The sequence below is a fragment of the Halyomorpha halys genome, unplaced genomic scaffold (genome assembly GCF_000696795.3).
Source record: "Halyomorpha halys isolate HHAL.00 unplaced genomic scaffold, Hhal_1.1 Scaffold164.1, whole genome shotgun sequence".
NCBI classification, from domain to species: Eukaryota; Metazoa; Arthropoda; class Insecta; order Hemiptera; family Pentatomidae; genus Halyomorpha; species Halyomorpha halys.
The window spans coordinates 111,710-119,077 of record NW_027108420.1 but is presented as its reverse complement, the minus strand read 5'-3'; the positions used below and the strand labels follow the sequence as shown (position 1 = coordinate 119,077).

General features: G+C 24.3%; 1 protein-coding gene across 2 annotated transcripts in view; it reads left to right on the top strand.

The window, feature by feature from the left end:
• Positions 1-586: 586 nt before the first annotated feature.
• The window catches only part of LOC106678861 (ankyrin-1), a 40,631-nt gene continuing 33,849 nt past the window's right edge, over positions 587-7,368 (top strand). For both annotated transcript variants that reach the window (XM_014417657.2, XM_067046726.1), the window contains exon 1: positions 587-660. The gene's annotated coding sequence lies outside the window, so the exon portion shown is untranslated. The remainder of the gene's footprint in view (positions 661-7,368) is intronic.

Below are 7,368 nucleotides of genomic sequence, written 5' to 3'. Positions count from 1 at the left end.
ATTTTTAACAATGTGGGTTTAACGAGGTCCTAAAAATATTTTTACTCAGTCTGATTGATAATGCACAATTATACTATATGCATTATACAATATACATTTATTGTATCATATATTTGATATGTTTCTTGTATTATATTTTTTTTTTAATAGTTTGAAAAATGTCGTTTTTTTTTAATGCATTTTTTCCACTGAGTTTTGTATCTACACTACGCTATTATTTGCTTATTTAATTTTTCTTACTTAATTTTATAAGTACATTTATTTTCTCTTTTTTTTTTCTTTTTTAATTGTTTTTAAATTATTTCGTTAGCTATTATATATATTATCCAATAAAGCCTAGATTATGTTTTTTCCATGATATGAAACTCAACTTGTTTAAATCATACGCCTCTTCTTTAGGTATTACTAGCAGAAAATATTATATAAATATTCTTTGATATTATAATTAATTAAAATTGTCCATATTTTATGATGATATAATTTAATATGAAACTAAGCCAATCTGCTACTCTGTTTAGGTCCGAAGTGTGTGCGATATGGGATTAGTTTATCGTTCTTGGAATTGAAAGGAAATGCGATAAGATTTTTCTATATCTTTCAACAACATTGCAGGATCGAATCAGTCGGCTCTAGACTTTTAACTGGCAGCTTCTCCCACTGGTAAGGTAGACACCTATTCAATTTAAACATATATAATTGTTCATATATAACACAACTGAATAAAATATAAGATATATGGTTTTATAATACAATTATGATAAATAACATAGGCTAATAAATTATTTGGAATAATTATTTAGCAATTAAATTTTTACATATATTGCTATCAAGTTCAAAAATTAAAAATACAATGGTTCTTAATTCATATATTTTTACTTTCACTCATCTATTCGAAAAATTCTGCCTTAATACATCTCTAAGTGATCTGTTGAATCCAAATAACAAAGTTTCGCAAAATGGTCTGTGCGCGTATGTTCAAAAAAATAAAATTATATATTTAAGGTGATTACATTGATTTTTAACATTTTTTGATTTTCTCAAAAATTAATTTTGATTAAACTCTTACTTAACTTAGGTATTATCTTCGTTAATTTTTTTTTTATTCGTTTAAAAAATAATATCCATTAAGGTCAGACCAGATGACTACATCTATCGGTCGGTGCCAAAATGACACATAAAAATTATAGACATAAGTGAAATGTAATTATTAGAATTTTTATTATTAGGGTATTGTGGAGGCTATACAGTTTTTAAGCTAGATAAGTACAATAGAAATAGATCTCAAGAGATAAAACTGATAGTATAATTAAGAACTTCTAAAAATAAAATAAAGTAAAAAAATAAAAATAAAATATAATTATTAAAAAAAATAAAATAAAATAAAAAATAACTCAAAGGACTTTTAAGTGAATAATAAAGCTGCAAATTTACAATTAGTGAATTAATATAATAATGAGAATGAAAAAAGATGATAGAGAATATGATAAAAATAAGAATTAAATAATGTCTATTACAAAGCATATTGCTAATTCTAATCGTAATATAATGAATAATTATGTAGAGTTAAAAAAAATACAGATATGGTCATTTGGTGAATCAAAATTATTTATTGGGAATCATAGAAGTAAGCAAGTACCCAGTTAAATATTTCTTTTTTAAAATTTTCTTTGTGGTTATAGTTTGGCAGGGCTTAATTGCGGAATTAAAAAAAAAAAAAATTCCTTAAGAGCTTCTATTTCTGAATTTTTATTTTTCCTTCCACTTACCTGTATATAGAATAGTGAGCGAAATTATTCGATCAAAATTTCGAAATCGAGTTTTCGACGAAAATAAAAGTTTTGAGAACCTGAAATTACAAATTTAGGTATATGCTGAGACGTAACAGCAATTTTTTTGAAAAAAATCTACCCTCCGAAATTGCCACTTCGTTGATGCGATTTTTCATATTTTTTATTTTTCTTGAAAAGTTCTCTAACGATTATGATCAAACCCTCACTAGAAAAGTATGAGAGGGTTTGGTGACGAATATTTAGAAAAATTACTTCTAAAAGTATCTTTAAATCTGTATATTTGCTAACCAGTTTTAACTAAAAAAAAAAAAAAAAAAAATGCAAGCTATTCTGTCATACTTTTGGATTTATTCAGTATCAAATGAAATAAGTATTGCTATTTTTATAAAAATCCGAAATACCAATAATTAAAAACATTATTTAAAAAAAAATTGTATTTTTGTATCCTCTTAACAAAAGTAAAAAAAAAATATATTGAAAAAAATTATTTGTTCTCCTTTCCCAGAGGAGAAAAAAGGCAGTTATTTCACCCCAATCTTTGATTAGTTTAATGAAAACTATGTATACTTATTAGTCGAAATTGATGAGTCTGCCAAGTATAGGTAAAGAAATAAAAAATGGTTGCTGTTTCAAAAGGTTAGAAAAAATTAATTTTCCATTCGGAACTCCATATTTTTAAAACTTCCATCAATACTAGAAAACTTAAGAGAGTTTCATTTAAAGTAGCGTAAATTTGCTAAAATATGAGCCCTAATAGAGCTGTTCATTTCATATAAATGTTCTACTGAATGTACTGGAAGATCAGTAATTAGTGAATTTATTTTAAGAAATATATATCTAATAAATCATTCAACATACAGATGTCTATTAGCACTCAAATTAAAACTGGTTTAATGTACTATAAAGTAGTTTATAAAGTTTATCTTCGTAGGAGTAGTAGTTTTCATGATACTTGCTCAAATAAATTGATTTATAGTAGTTCGGACAAAATTTCATGTGCAAAAGTCATATTTATATACGAATATCCTAAAAACTACTATCCTTGCGGAGATAGATACCATGAACTACTTTATAGTAAGTTAAATGGCCTTTATTTTGAGCGCTGGCAGACATAAGTACGTCTTATGTTTCTTGTGATATATCTTTTCGAAAATCAAACATTGTATCCAAACAACTAGAATTTAACGTTTTGTGAATTTATTTTGTCAAATACCATAAAAACTACAAAGAAAAAATCATAAAAAAAAAAAATGTTCTAAACTATTTTATTATAACTGTTCGTCTTATAGTTTCGGAAATAAAATTCTTCATAAATCAATTTATTTTAGCCCATATCATGAAAACGACTATTACGAAGATAAAGGTTTTCAACTACTTTATAGAACATTAAATTAAATTTAATTTGAGTACTAATAGACATATATGCATCACATATTTCCTGAGATATAGATTTCTCAAAATAAATTCACTAACTACTAATCTTTCAGTACATTTTTATGAAATGTCACTTTTTAAAAATCTATATCTCGAGAACCATTGAACGTAAATAGCTCTATTAGGGCTAATATTTCAGCAAATTTAATTTACATTAAATGCTGTTCCCTTACGTTTTCTAGTGTTGGTAATTTTAAAGATATAAAGCTCCGAATGAAAATTTTTTTTTACGTTTTGAATCAGCCATCATTTTTTATTCCCTCTACCTATACTTGCTAGACTCATCAATTTTGACTATTAATTATACATAGTTTTCATTAAAGTAATCAAACATTGGGGGTGAAATAACTGCCTTTTTTTCTTCCAGGCTCATGTTCTAAAGTTTTATATATATATTATTTTCTTCTGATGAAAGGAAAAAAAATACGATTTTCTTTTTAATATTGTGAAATGAGATTTAATTAATAACGTAGGGATTGAGAATTGGATTAAAAATATTAATTAATATTTTCAAGTCATATAAAAATGAAATATATTAATTCGGTTATCCCGTAAAACATTGAAGTGTCACAGAAAACAATCCTGGTAGTTAATTGTTTGAACTTGTAAAAAACAGAAAATTACATTAATTACATAGATTCAAAAGATTTTTAATTGCATAGTTGTTCATAAGTTGAGAACGTATAAACTAAAATCATTTCTTGCACCTGTCAAGACGCGTAAAATAAAATGATTATTTGAATTTTGTTGACTTTTTATATGATGAAACATGTCATTAGAATAGAAAGGCAAACGTATCGCATGCCATTGTCAATATTGGTGATTAAAAATATAAAATTATCATAAGTAAATCATCTAGCTAAACTGCATTCGGTGAACAAAAGATGATATGAAAAATAATTAAAAAGAAATTGTAATATATAGAGTATAAGCTCGGTAATCCAAACTAATTGGTGCAGGGAAGTATTCCGATAAATGAAAATTACGGATTAAAGAATGTATTAGGAAACATAGTGAAAAAATTTTAACAAATATGAATGTACATAACTATTTCTATTTATTTATTTTTTTTTTACATATTTTATTGGAAATTTGACAGTAGAAGTTTTTTAAAAAATAAAAAACAATTAAAAATATTGTTTTCTTTTATATCTCCAGTAATGCTAAGTGATGCTTTCATTTGTTAAAAATATGAGATTGTTTATCTATCACTGAAAATTAAAATATAAATAAAAATAAAAAATACTCTTTGTATGGATTTTTGAAAAAATTGAATTCACCCTCAAAATTTGTAATATAAACATTTCTACTATTGATTAAATTAGTTTTACAGAATCAAATGATATTATAGATATTATTTATTTATAATTCCAGAGAAATACATTATGAACACAGGAATTAGATTACCCAATACTGAAACTGTAAAAATTTTAACTTTCAATTTTCACGGTGATTACAATAAACTTTCCTATGGATCGGGAAATTAAAAATGTCCTTTTCACACGAGCAATTTTATTTTAAAACAAAAATCTTATTTACTGCTGACTTTACTAAAAAAAGTCACCTGTTATACAAAAAATAGAAATAAAAATACAATTTTGTTCAATATTGCGATTTATATGTAGGATGCATTTTATTTAACAACTTAGGGATTGGGAATTTGATAAAAAATATTAATAATATTTTTAAGTCATATAAAAATATACTCTCATTAATTAATAATATATTATTAATGTTGACCTTCAAAAACCTTAAATATATATCCTTACTGATTAATCTGGAGAAATATTTCATATTCTTGCGATACAATACAACATAAAAATACAAAATTGCATTGCTTATGTTTTTAATTTTTTCCAATCATGTTTTCCGAGTAATTTTTATGTATTAATTATTACATACCACCTCATATAGATTATGATTTATAAATTTGTATACTAAATATTATATACTAAATACAGTTTTTACCATTATCTAAAACAGAAAACAGAGCTAAATATTGTTTAATTAACCTAGTGTATTATTTTGACATAAATTGTTTAAGTATGTTTAGGAATCTGCAATTGACAACTGTTTAAAAAGGTAGGTACTCAAATATATTAACATTATTTTTATAAGTTTTTTTCTCTAATAATTGTGCATCTAGTAAAATAGGATGAAAATATAAGAAGAGTTTGATGTAAATTTAAAAACGTAAAGCATTTTGAAAAATCTACAATTCTTATTTAGTATTTAATATACTTTATATTCCACAATTATATAGGTTAATATGTTGCAATTATTACATATAAACTAATTAATACAAGAAATTACTTTATAGAGAAACAATGCAAAAAAAGTTGATTGGTCTTCAAAATTGCGACTTGTCATATACTTGCTCCAAGCAAATTATTATAATTATATAATTATAATTACATTAATTATTATATTAAATTTAAATGTATGAAAAGATTTTTTTATTTATTGCTTAATTTCTTCAAAGATAAATTTCAATTTTAAGACTTTTTTACTCCAAAGACGCCTGCATAATTTATCAACTAGTTGAATTTATAATTATTGGTGTGTATTTCTTCGAATGTATTTCTTCGAATATACTTAAAAAATAAAGGATAATAGGATTAAAGCATGAAAAGCAAAGGAAAAAATTAGTTTAATTATTGACTTATACATGTATTTTATTTCAGAAATAATATTAAGTTGTAAATATAATTTTGTAAATTTGAAGTTGCTTCTTACATATTAGTTATATATAATGTCGTTACCGACAAGTTCACAATTAAATCAAAACAGAAGAAGATAGATTGCCTGAGTTCGGGTGATGGAGTGATACGCCAAGCAATATGTCTTTATATTTTGAATATTTAACTTTATTTCAGAAAACAATATAAAGTTTGAATATGTAAATAAGGAGAATACATAATGATAAGAAACATATAATGAGTTTTTCTTTTTTTTTTTATCAAATGTCAATATATACACTCTTAGAAAGTTAGTATTTAAAAGTTACTACAACATCATCTCAAGTAGATAAGTTAATTTTTATAGTAAATGTTGATTTTAGAAGAGAACATTTAGTTTGAAATAAAATGAATAAGTTTTTAGTGCAGAATTTTAATAAAATCTGATTAACTTGCCATTTGGTTTTTTAGAATAAAACCGGTCAACTATATATGATCCTGACCACACTATGAGTTGGGTCATAAGTTTTATTTTTTGTATTCAAACATATATGAAAAGTTTTCTATAAAATATAATGGGAATAAAAATAAATTAATACTGTATGGAAAATGCCAATGCCATTAAATCTAAAAAAAAATTCTAAAAAATCATCAGGATTCTAATAAAGCCATGGAAAGTAAGCTAGTAGTTTGTTCGATGTATGACATGTCACGATCTCACAAGAGATCATAACACTAAAAAAGGCAATCCTTCTTCGCTGGATTCGCCCCGCTAAGACCCCGGGAGCGACGGCTCTATATCACTTTTGAAATATTAGTTTAAAATGGGAAGAGGAAACTTTTAAGATAGTTAAATCGAGCAATATTTAAAAAGCGGCTGAAATTGAAAAACGGCATGTCTAAGTAAAACGTTAGTGACCAATAAATTTTTTTTTTTACTATTTTGTACCTTTATTGGGAGTCGATAAAGGTACGAAATGGAACAAAAAATCCGGTCTTCCTATAATAAATCAAATTAAGTAAAATTTGATAAATTAACTTTTTATTGAAAAATTCTTATATATGTTTGAACACAAAGTAAAAACAACAATCCAGATAGCAAATTATCTGTCAAAAAAAAAAATATATAGATTTTATGTTATAAAAATAATACAAAATGCTGGGTTCTTTAGATGTATAATTTACCATAAGATGAAATTGTATACAATAATATGTTTTATGATACTGGGAGGACGGGTATAGAAAAATAAATAAATAAAAAAAGATTTTTCCATATTTTTTTATTTATTTATTATTTACATTATTTTTTAGACAATAAACTTGTCATTACGATGGACAGACGTTTGTATGCATTGTTTACGATCACGCATCTATTGATAAATAAAAACATATATAACTTTTAATAAGAATTTTACTCGCTAAAATAAAGTTTGTGAAAAAAATAATAAATAAATAGATAAAATGGA